Genomic DNA, 12,601 nt, shown 5'->3' with positions numbered 1-12,601 from the left:
CGTGTCAAATCTCATCCTGTGTTCAAATCCCTCCGTGGTTTTGCCCCTTCAAATCTGTTCCCTCCTCCAGCCCTACAACCCTCTAAGAGCTCTATGTTCTTCCAATTATGGCCTCTTGCGTATGGCCCACGTCCTATACCCCGTCATTAGCATCCGTGCCTTCAATCACCTAGACCGTAAACTCTGGAATTCCCTTCCTACACCTCTCTGCCTCACTACCTCTCTCTCCTCCTTTAAGGCACTCCTTAAAACCAAGCTTTTGGTCATTTGTCCTAATATCTCCTTATGTGGCTCGCCAGTTTTTTTTTTAAATCTGACTATGCTCCTGTGAAACACCTTGGGACATTTTACAGTGTAAAATGCAAGCTGTTGCTGGTATACAACACAGAAACAGGCCATTCAGCCCAAACAGTCCATGCCAACGTCTATGCCCCACTCAAGCCTCTATTTCTGGGATTGTTAATCTGACATCCTGTTTTGGTTTCCATCCCTCATGCTGAATCAGTGTTCTCATTTGCAATCTCTCTCAAACCTGTTTATCAAATGGCAGTAATCATTATGTCAATTTGCAGAAATGGCAGCCTCTTACTTACAAAGGTCAATTTGCATGTTATCGATGTCAGTGAAACACTAACTGAGCTAATTACTGACCCGGATCCAATTAAATAATGGAAGATCACACTTTAACATGGCCCACAGCAGTGGGATTGGTGGTGTTAATTGTATATCAATTGTATTTAATTATATGAAGGCGAAAGGCATTAATTGGTGTTTTACTTGAGCAGATATAAAGAGATACTTACTGAAACTATTGTTGGTTAAGTTTGGAGGTATATGCTTGTAATGTTTCACTCTGTAAATAAATATAAAACTGAATAAAGTACACCAACTGGCTTTCTAGATTATAACAGGTTGTCTCACTCAGATGAGCAATTTTATGTCATCTGATGTAGTAAAGCATCCCAAATGTTTCACAGGAACGCAATCAAACAAAAATTTGACTATGAGCCAAAGAAGGATGGATTAGAACGGCTGATCAAAGAGGTGGGATTTAAGGAGCATCTTAAAGAGAAAGGGAGAGTGAGGTGGAGAGGTTCACGGAGGGAATTCCAGAACTTAGGGCCTAGGCGGCTGATGGCATAGCCAGCAATGGCGGGATAATGAGAGTGGGCAATGGACAAGAGGCCATTATTGGAGGAGCACAGATATCTTGGTTTTAAAATCATTAACATCATCTTTCCCATGGGATCTGATTTATAGGTAGCTGCCATCATAAGATCAACAGTCTCCAACCCCACCTCAGCTCATCTACTGTTGAAACCCTCATCTGTAACTTTGTTGCCTCTGGACTTGACTACTTCAATGCTTTCCTGGCCAATCTCCCATCATCCATAAACTGCAGCTCATCCAAAACTCTGCTGCCTGGACGCTAACTTGCCCCAAGTCCCATTCACCCTCCATCCCATGTGCTCGCTGACTAGCATTGACTCCCAGGCTAAGCAACACCTCAGTTTACAGATTTGCATCCTTGTTTTCAAATCCTCCTGCAGCCTCAGCCCTACTCTGTCTCTGTAACCACCTCTGCAATCCTATGACCCTCCAATTCTGGGCTCTTGCAGAGGGGGGGAGGGTGAGGCCATGGAGATTTTGAAAGTGAGGATGAGAATTTTAAAGTGGGAGTGCTGCCCATCCAGGAGCCTCTCTAATTCTGGCCACTTGTGCATCCCTGATTTTAATCGCGTAACCGTTGGCAGCCATACCTTCAGCTGCCTGGGCCCTAAGCTCTCGAATTCCCTCTCTAAACCTCTCCACCTTTCTCTCTTCCTTTAAGACACTCCTTAAAACCTTCTGGTTCCACAACTGGCTCCAATGTTCCCTTGAAAATGTACCTGTTGTGTGCGGAGCCAGATTTTTCTTCTCTGTACTTTTAAAAAGTTTTAAAGACTATTTGAGTATGAGCATTATTTATCACAGAACACGGCCTCTCTGCCTCTGGGGAGGCAGTGGCGTAGTGGTAGTGTCACTGGACTAGCAGTCCAGAGACCCAGGATAATACTCTGGGGACCTGGGTTCGAATCCATGTCAGATGGTGGAATTTGAATTCAATAAAAATCTAGAATTAAAAGTCTAATAATGACCATGAAACGATTGTTGTCAAAACCCATCTGGTTCACTAGGGAGGGAAATCTTCCATCCTTATTAGGCCTGGCGCACATGTGACTCCAGATCCACAGCAATGTGGTTGACTCTTAAATGCCCTCTAAAATGGCCGAGCAAGACACTCAGTTGCATCAAACCGTTACAGAAAATTGGACCTACACCATATAGACTGCAGCGGTTCAAGAAGCCAACTCGCCACCATCTTCTCAAAGGCAATTAGGGATGGGATAAATGCTGGCCTAGCCAGCAATGCCTGCATCCCATGAACGAAGAAAAGAAAATCTAGAACCCTAGGGACCCATGCTAAAAATTAAGATGGAGATGAAGAGGATTTTCTCACAGAGAGGTCATAGTGTTTGGAATTCTCTTTCACTGCGAGTCATGGAGGCTGCGTCATTGAATATATTCAAGGGAGTCAAGGGTTATGGGGGCAGAAAGGAAAATGGAGTTAAGGCCACCTCAGATTACTCGTGATCTTATTGACTGGTGGAACAGGCTCGATGGACCAAATGGCCTACTCTGCTTCTATTTCTTATGTTCTTAAGTTCCTCTTTGATCAAGCTTTGGATCAGGTGTCCTAATAAATACCCAAGAGGCTGTAACCCTCTGGTAAAGCACCTCGAGGTGTTTTACCACATTGTTGCAGGAATATTGGAAATCATTACTGAAGGTAGACCGCTTATGGAAGTGAGGGAATGCTGCCGGTTTCTCTAAGCAGCATTCTGATGCCTGTTGTTAGTGGAGCTATGGTTGTCATAGTTCAGCATCAGAACAGATACTGGAGAAAGTCCTAACAACCTGATTGCCAGTTGAGATGTTACATTTCTTCTTGTAATGTGAGCTATATTGGCAAGCCCAGCATTTATTGCCCATCCCTGGTTGCACTCAAAAGATGGTTGTCAGACCTCTCCTTGAACTGCTGCAGTCTGTGTGGTGATCACACCCCTACAATGGCATTAGATAGGGAATTATGGGCTTTAACCCCCGCAACGATGAAGGAACAATGGTGTACAGGTACATATCAGGATGCTGTTGACTATTCCAACACACTCCTGGCTGCTCTCCCACATGCTACCCTCCATAAACCTGAGGTCCTCCAAACTCTGCTGGTTGTGTCTTAACTTGCAGCAAGTCCCGTTCCCCCATCACCCCCTGCACTCGCTGACCTTTATGACTCCCGGTCAAGCAATGCCTTGATTTTAAAATTCTCATCGTTGTTTTCAAATCCCTCCATGGCCTTGCCCCTTTGCTATCTCTGTAATTTCCTCCAGCCCCACAACCCTCCAAGATCTCTTCATCCCTCTAATTCCGGACTCTTGAGCATCCCCGATTTTAATCGCTCCCCCATTGGTAACTGTGCCGTCAGGTGCCTGGTCCCCAAGTTCTGGAATTCCCTCCCTAAACCTCTCCACCTCTCTGCTTTCCTCCCCTCAGACATTCCTTAAAACTGACATTTGCTTATGTGGCTGGTGTCTAAATTTGTTTTATAATGCTCCTGTGAAGCACCTTGGGACATTTTATTACATTAAAGGCACTAATAGATGAGAAAAAAATTTTCACGCAGCGCATGGTTAAGGTCTGGAATGCTCTGAGAGTGAGTGGTAGAGGCAGGTTGAATTGGAGCATTCAAAAGGGAATTGGAATGTTATCCAGAAAGGAAGAATGTGCAGGGTTACGGGGAGAAGTCGGGAAAATGACGCTAATGAATTGCTTGTTCAGGGAGCCGGTGCAGAAATGATGGGCTGAATGGCCTCCTTCTGCACTGTAACAATTCTGTGATATAAATATAAGTTGTATGAAAGCAAAAATATAAGTTGTGTGAGCCAGAGGAGTGCTTAAACTTGATAGTGTTCCACACCATTGCCATTCTTACACCTCTCGGTGGCTGATGTTGTAGGGGAGAGCAGTGTTGCCAAAGTAACATTGATGAGTTGCTGCAGTACATCCTGCCAATAGCACATAGGTTCGTGTTTGCATTAGAGAGGGTTTTTTGGAGAGGATGTTGCCAGGAATGGAGAATTTTAGTGAAGAGGAAAGATTGGGTAGGCTGCAGAGTTGTTTTCTCCAAAACAGAGGAGGCTGAAGGGAGATTTAATTAGGTGTATAAAATTATGAAGAGCCTCGGATAGAGTGGGTAGGAAGGACTTATCTCCCTTCACAGAGAGGTCAATAATCAGCGAGCAGAGATTGAACGTAATTGGTGTAAGAATTGGAGGGAAGTTGTGGCATAATTTTTTCACCCAGCGGGTGTTGGGGGTCTGGAACACTGCCTGAAAGCCTCATCACATAGAAAAATCACATCAATATGCACTTGAAGTGCCATAGCTACAGGCCTACAGACCAAGAGCTGGAAGATGGGATTAGACTGGATGGTTCCTTGTCAGGCAGCATGGACAAGAAGGGCCAAATGACCTGCCTCTGTGCCTTAAATCGTTCTAATTTTGTAATGTAGGGAAACATGGCCACTTATTTGCATTCAGCAAGCTGCCTAAAGGACCAATGGGTATAATCTGTTTATTAGGTGTTGGCTGAGGGGTAAGTATTGACTAGGAGGCCAGAGAGAATAGCCCTGCTCCTCTTGAAACAGTGCTAGCAGATCTTTTACATCCACCTGAGAGGGCAGGCAGGGCCCTCGGTTTTATATCGTGTTTGAAAGGCTGCACCTTTGACAGTGATGCACTCCCTCCATACTGCACTCAGAGTGCCTGCCTGGGTTACATTCTCAAGTGGATTTTTAATCCACGACCCTGTAACTCAGAGACAAGACCTCTAAACACTGAGCCACTGCTGACATGTAGCCCAAACACCCAACCATAGCTAACTAGTTTCAGATAAAGGAATTGCACGTTTATCCTGATGCAGTGAATTCACATGCATCATATGTTGATGAACTGGCAGTTGTTCTGAAGGCTCCCCTACCCGAAGCAGCTAATGTGTGGGAACATGACATTTGACTGATCTCAAGCCAGGCAGTGTTTGGTATCTTCAGGCTGCCTTGATTTAAACCGGCCACTATGGGGCATCTGACAACTGTTCTTTCTGGAACTGCTCTCGTCAGAGCCATCACGTTTTGCTATTTTAACCAGCAAGGCACCTTACCTAAAGAGAATAGCGCTCGGCATTCTCACGATGACCACCCGGAACTGGAAGTCGTGCCAGCCGTGGCTCAGAGAGAGGCACCCTCGCCTCGGAGCCAGGAGGTTGTGGGTTCACAGGTTTTTTTTTACTCATTCACGGGATGTGGGCATCGCTGGCTAGGCCAGAATTTATTGCCCATCCCTAATTGCCCTTGAGAAGGTGGTGGTGAGCCGCCTTCTTGAGCTGCTGCAGCCCATGTGGCGTAGGTACATCCACGGTGCTGTTAGGAAGGGAGTGCCAGGAGTTTGACCCAGTGACAGTGGGGTCAAACCAAGTCAGGATGGTGTGGCTTGGAGGGGAATTTGCAGGTGGTGGTGTTCCCATGCATCTGCTGCCCTTGTTCTTCTATAATTAGAGGAACACAGTACAAAAGTCAGGGGGTGGTGCTGAACCTTTATAAAATATTAGTTTGGCCCCAGTGGGGGTATTGTGTCCAACTCTAGACACCACACTTTAGGAGGGACATGAAGGATTTGGGGACCGTACTGAAGAGATTTACTAGAATGGTTGCAGGGATGTGGTTATGACAGAGAGATGGCAGAAGAAAGGGTTATTCTAATTTGAGCAGAGAAGTTGAGAATGAGATTTGATAGAGGTGTTTGAAATCATGAAAGTTAAATCAAGAGAAATTGTTTCCAAAGTTTTCAAGCTTCCAAGTTGACGTTCATCACCCTGTTCCCATGAAATGTCACGACCTTTACATTAACTCTGTTTCTCCCTCCACAGGGAAAAGAGTTTCTCTCACACTTGAATATCAGCTCTTTGACTGACCTTCAACACCTCAGTCAGATCACCCCTTAATGTCCTATCCACGAGGCCTCTTCTCCCAAACTGTTCTTTTTTTTAATAAAGAAACAACTAAGAACAAAGGCAAATTGAATCTTGCTTCATAGAAGAAGCTGCATCACATCTGCTCAGCAGCACAATCTCACCTCAACAGCCAAACATGGTGGCTCCTCAGAAGAATTGGAAGGATCGGCTTCAGGGCTGGAGGTGATGGAGCAACAGCAGTGGCTGCGTCAAACAAGCATCAGCCAAAGCTTTTCCTCACCCCATCTGCTCACTGTATAAAACCTGAGGAACCCAGGTAATTTTGCTGCAGTTGAAGCAGGGAATGACCTGGCTAGTCACTAAGAAGAATACAATCCACTTGACCACTTATGGTTGATTGTGGATATATACTGTCTGCATATCTGGTTTGTTAAGTTTCAACAGTGTAACTTATGGTCAAAGTACATTCAGTTTTGACAATGTGACTTAGCTGGTAATATGATACACTGAAACTGGCTATTGAAGGTAGGGCAATTTGTTTGGAGAAGCAGGAAAACATCAGTTTAGAGTTCTATGGCTTATCACGTCTCACAGAACTGGCCCAAAGTACAAAGGACGAGTTTTCACCTCAGACAACCTTGGGACGTCCCAAAGCACCTTATGAGTGGGAGACAGTAGGGTAGTGGTAGTGCCATCAGACTAGTAATCCAGAAGCCCAGGCTAATGTTCTGGGGACATGGGTTCAAATCACACCACAGCATCTAGTGGAATTTAAATTCAATGAATACATCTGGGATTATAAAGCTATCCCCATCAGTGCTGGTGACCATGACAACAATCATTGATTGTTGTAAAGACTCATCTTTTCTAATACCCTTTAGGGAAGGAAATCTGCCATCCTTACCTAGTCTGGCCTACATGTAACTCCAGACACACAGCAATATGGTCGATTCTTAACTGCCTTCTGAAATGGCCTAGCAAGACACTCAGTTGAAGGGCAATTAGGGAGAGGCAACAAATGCTGGCCTTGCCAGTGACACCCACATCCCAATAAAGAACAAAAAATGAACTGAAATGGCTGCCTTGCCTACAAATGTCCTTCAGATTACTTTGAGTTGACCATCATCCATTGGGAACAAGCTATCACTGATTGCATTGTCAGATTAGCCCTAAAACCAGCATCACTGTGGTTGACATACCTTTCAGAGTTCTTTGGTTTTGTTTCTTATAAGAATATAAGGAATAGGAACACGAGTACGCCATTTGGCTCTTCAAGCCTATTCTGCTATTTAATAGGATCATGGTCTACCTACCTCAATTTCACCTCACAGCACTATTCCCATATCCCTTCATTCCCTAAGGATCCAAAAATCTATCAACCTCTGTCCTGAATATACTCAGTGATGCAGCATCAACAACTCTCTGGATTTATTTGTGACTATCTTCTATTTAAGGTCCCTAATTTGAACACCTCCATAAGTTTTTTTAAAAATTCATTCATGAGGTGTGGGCTTTGCTGGCTAGGCCGGCATTTATTGCCCACCCCTAATTGCCCTTGAGGAGGTGGTGGTAAGCCGCCTTCTTGAACCGCTGCAGTCCATGTGTTGTAGGTACATGCACAGTGTTGTTAGGGAGGGAGTTCCAGGATTTTGACCCAGCGATGGTAAAGGAATGGCGATATATTTCCAAGTCAGGCTGGTGTGTGGCTTGGAGGGGAAATTCCAGGTGGTGGTGTTCCCATAGGGCGGAATTTCATGGCCCCTTCCGCTGGCAGGATTTTCCAGTCCTGCTGAAGTCAATGGACTTTTGAACGGCTCGCCGCGTTCTCTGGTCCCGCCCTCACCGCAACAGGACCATAAAATTTTGCCCCATGTAACTGCCGCCCTTGTCCTTGTCTTGTGAAAACACCCTGACTTCATCTACCCCATCAGACCCTTTCATAATTGTAAAAACCTCCATCAGGTCACTGCTCAGTCTTTTCCTCCTTTGGGAAAAGAGCCCCAATCTGTTCAGCCTTTCCTGATAGTTATGACCTCTCAGTTCTGCTATTGTTCCAGTAAATCTTTTATTGCACCTCCTCCAGTGCCTCCAGATCCCTTTTTTTATAAGATGGAGACCAGAACTTTTCACAGTTCTCTTAACAGTGGTCAGACCAAGGTTCTATACAAGGTTATTAGTCTCGACTACTGAAAGCGAGCAGAGACATTTTGTAAGCTGGATTGTTTGGGGGTGGCGGGGGGTGGTGTTGCGGGTTTCTTTCTCGGTCCCCATCTCTAACCAAGTTGTAAGAAATAATGAGCGGTGGAATTGTCACGAAGGCATTGACAATTCTCAACACTTAGTGACCAGAGGAATTCCTCAGCCAAGGTGAGGTGACTAGTGCCTGCTTCAGCAGAGAGTTCTTCATTGTGAAGGAATGCTAATGAGTTATGGAGCAATAGCGTGCACGTATTAATTAGTAGAGCTAATAGTGTTGATATGAGCTGAAGAAAGGGGAATGCCCTCACTGCTATTATAGTGGCGTGTCAGGATTGAGGCTGTGTGCAAATGTATTCAGTGGTTTCATTCTCTGAGAACTGGCCCCACTCTCATTTCCATTACAAAGCCCCTCTGGGGTTCAAACCACATTCCACCGTATTTGAAGGCAGCGAGCAGGCAAGTAATTGAACTCTCTCCATCCCTGAGGGCTGGGGCCGTGAATGAGGAATGGGGGTTTTGGGAGTGAATTGAAAATGCCACAACTTAAACCTTCTTTTGGATGAGGCATCAAGCTCGTCTGCCAGGTGAAGCTTCCCAAAACACCATTATTTCGAAGAAGAGGAGTGCGGAGGTGGGGATGTTCTCTCCAGTGTCCTGGGGCCAGAATCATCTTTAAAAAAAAACAGATTATCCGGTCATTGTCAAATTGCTGTCTGTGGAATCTTGCTGTGCACTAATTGGCTGCCATGTTTCTGCCATCACATTTCAAAGGTACTTCACCTCTGTAAAGTGCTTTGGGACATCCTGACAACATGAAAGGTGCTACAGAAATGCAAAATTTTCATACTTTCTCATGGAGGGATTCAAACCTGAGGGGAAATATAATAAAGGTGGACACTTGGCCAAATGTCAATGGCCATGTGGTGGAACCATATTTGCCATGAATTCAGTGGTGGGGGGGTGGTTGGTGTGCATGAGCGGTAACTGATCTCAGCCACCAGAAGCTTAGAGTTCACCCAAATACAAAACACACAAAAGCAAAGTGATGAAATAACATACCAGCTCTGAAGTTCCTTGAGCCCCTCTCTGCCCTTGAAAGGGCTGCCTGGCCCAGTTCCTGTCCCTATGCCAAACCTCCAGGGATGGGGGTCACTTTCATAAAGGAGGTGGGCACTCACACTGGGTTACGCTACCTGCTGGGGCCAGACGTGTCACAACAGCACCTTGTCGCCACCTCACAGGGGAGGTCTGGCCATCCTGGCCGACCAGTTGGAAGTTTCTGTAGAATTGGCATTAGTAACCCTCCCACCTCCCTGCTTCTATATGGCAACACAGCTAACAACAACAACAACCTATATTTGTGTGGTGCCCTTTAGTATAACAAAACATCCCAAAGCACTTCACAGGAATGTTATAAAACCAAATCTGATACCGAGTCGTCAAAGGAGATATGAGGTTAGATGACCAAAAGCTTGAGCAAAGAGGTAGGTTTTAATGAGTGTCTCAAAGCAGGAAAGCGGGGCGGAGAGGCGGAGAGGTGTAGGGAGGGAATTCTAGAGCTTGGAGCTTAGGCAGCTAAAGGCAATTAGCCCACCAATCTTAGATCATGGCTTCAGTGCCACTCCAGTGACTGGAGAACATTATCTAGACTGTCATCCCAGTGCAGTACAGAGGGAGTGCTGCACTGCCATGGGTGCCACCCTTCAGAGGAGACATTTAATTTAGTGCCCGTCTGCCTCCACAGTTGTGCATAGGGGAGCACATGACACCATTCAGAGAAGAGCAGGATATTCCCTGATATGCTGCGGTGTCTTGGTTAATGGTGGAAGTGCAGGATGCCCTCCCAATCCTCTCTTTGCTTTTAGCCTTTTTCTTCCCATCCCATATCAATACTATGTTCCCCTTCAGCGACCACTGTGGCCTCTTAAAAAGGAAGTTGATAACATAGCAACCGGTTGTGTAGAATTGCAGGCAGTTCTGTTGGCAGATTCAGCACAGTGGGAAACTAGGTTAAGAGTGGTCCAAACTGATGTCACTTTAAACAATAGCAAAGAAAGGGGATTGTTTCCAATCAGCCTGAATTGTAAGGGGTAAAGTGTCAAACCAGTGCTGAGGCCATGGAGGGATTTGCAAACAAAGGTGAGAATTTTACAATGGAGGCTTTAGTGGACTGGGAGCCATTCTAATTCTGAACTCCCACACTTCCCCATTTTAATCGCCCTGCCATTGGTGGCTGCGCTGTTGGCTGCCTGGGTCCTAAGTGCTGGAATTCTCTCCCTAAACCTCTCCACCTCCTCTTTAAAGATGCTCCTTAAAACCTAGCTCTCTGATCAAACCTTCGACCATCGATCCTAATACCCCCTTAGGTGGCTCAGTGCCATGTTTTGTTTAATATGCTCCTGTGGAGCACCTTGGAACATTTTACTACATTAAGGATGCCATAGAAATGTACATTATTGTTGCTGTTGCTGTTGCTGTTGAGTTGGGATTCAGTCCCCATCCTTCTACCTCTCTCGGACTTCAGAATGACCACAGCTTCCATGGTATTTACAGCAATAAAATCTGCTCTGTGAAAATGTCCAAATTGAAATGTGGACCTTACGTGCCTAATTGCAATCAAATAGTTTGTTAGAACTCACTGTCCCAGGTTCTCACATGAAGGATGGCCACATGGAATGAGGGATCAGAGAGCAGTGGTGTAGATTCCCAATTGGCATTGTACAAAAAGAAGCACCTTTTGGTTCAAGAAGCTACTGTAAACTGCCTGATGTGATTATTCCCGTTCAGATGTGACCCAGCACCTGCCTCTGCTCTCGGTTTTTATTGTTTGCAGAAAGCAGCCATGTTTGAATTTGAGATTATGAGATCTCAACACATGCCCCTTTTCTCTTTTGCTGTTCCACACTCCTTCGGTGCCTCACCAATTGATATCCTCCGTGTGAGTACCTAGACACTAACTGGTGGCAGCTTATTCCTACAAGGCAGAAATCATGGTAGGTGCCAATCTTATCAATGTTGAGCATCTGCGCTTGAGCACATGCGTACATACATATACATAGGATATATGGCATAGAAACAGACCATTCGGCCCAACCATTTCATGCCGGTGTTTATATTCCACTCCGGCCTTCTTCTGTCTTTCCTAACCTAAATCTACTAATTCTTTATTCCCTTCACCTCCACATGCTTCCTCTTAAATCAATCTATAGAATTCACTTCAATCACTCCCTGTGGTAGCAAGTTCCACATTCTCGCCACTCTCTGGGTACAGAAGGTTCTTCTGAATTCCCATTGAATCCCTCGGTGACTATATTATATTGATGACTTCTTGCTATGCTCTTCCCAACAAGAAGAAGTATTTCCTCTATAGCCACTCTATCAAAACCTTTCATCATCTTAAAGACCTCTATTAGGTCACTGTTAATCACGTAAATTAAGGTTAAGTGTCATAGGTGGACGGGGTGTGGGGCAGGGAGCACTCATTGGACTTATGCACATATAAAGAAACACTTACTGGTTCAGTTCTCAGAAAGAGACTCCCTTTTGGAGCATGTATTTGCTGTGTTGAAAAAAATCCCAGGGAAGCAGTCATTTCTGGCAGTCTTGACGGCACAAATGGGACGTTGTGTGGTGTTTGGCCTATACCCATTGGAGTTTAGAACAATGAAAGTGATTTTATTGAAACATATAAGATCCTGAAGGAACTTGACCAGGAGGATGTTTCCACTTGTGGGAGAGACTAGAACCAGGGGACACAGTTTAAGAATAAGAGGTCTAGCGTTTAAGACAGAGATGAGAAGAATTTTTTTTCTCTCAAAGGGTCGTTGGTCTGTGGAATTCTCTTCTCCAGAAAGCAGTGGAGGCTGGTTCATTGAATTTACTCAAGGCTGAGTTAAACAGATCTTTGATAGACAAAGGAGTCAAGGGTTATGAGGGGCAGAAAGGAAAGTCGAGTTGAGATCACAATCAGATCAGCCATGATCTTATTAAATGGTGGAGCGGGCTTGAGGGTCCCAGTGGCCTATGCCTGCTCCAAAGTCCTATGTTCCAATGTTGTAAAGGATAGAGGATTCAATGATTGCAGCATTTCGAGATTGTCCGGTCACTGGCTGAAGTTGAAAATACTCTTAGCAGATCTGGATGCCAAAGCAGATGACAGGATTGGAGAAGCAATAGTTGGTGAATGAACCCATGAATGTCTGTTGAACAGTTAACAGGTGCTTCAGCTGTGACTCAAAATATCATTATGCGATGAACTGACCAAGCGAAGCAGCAGGGTTTTGGAAGTGGCACATTGCACGGAGAATTTAGAGGCTGGAGGTGAAGATAATGA

The sequence above is a fragment of the Cetorhinus maximus genome, chromosome 21, assembly GCF_964194155.1.
Source record: "Cetorhinus maximus chromosome 21, sCetMax3.hap1.1, whole genome shotgun sequence".
In the NCBI taxonomy this organism is placed as follows: domain Eukaryota; kingdom Metazoa; phylum Chordata; class Chondrichthyes; order Lamniformes; family Cetorhinidae; genus Cetorhinus; species Cetorhinus maximus.
This window is presented reverse-complemented; position numbering follows the sequence as displayed.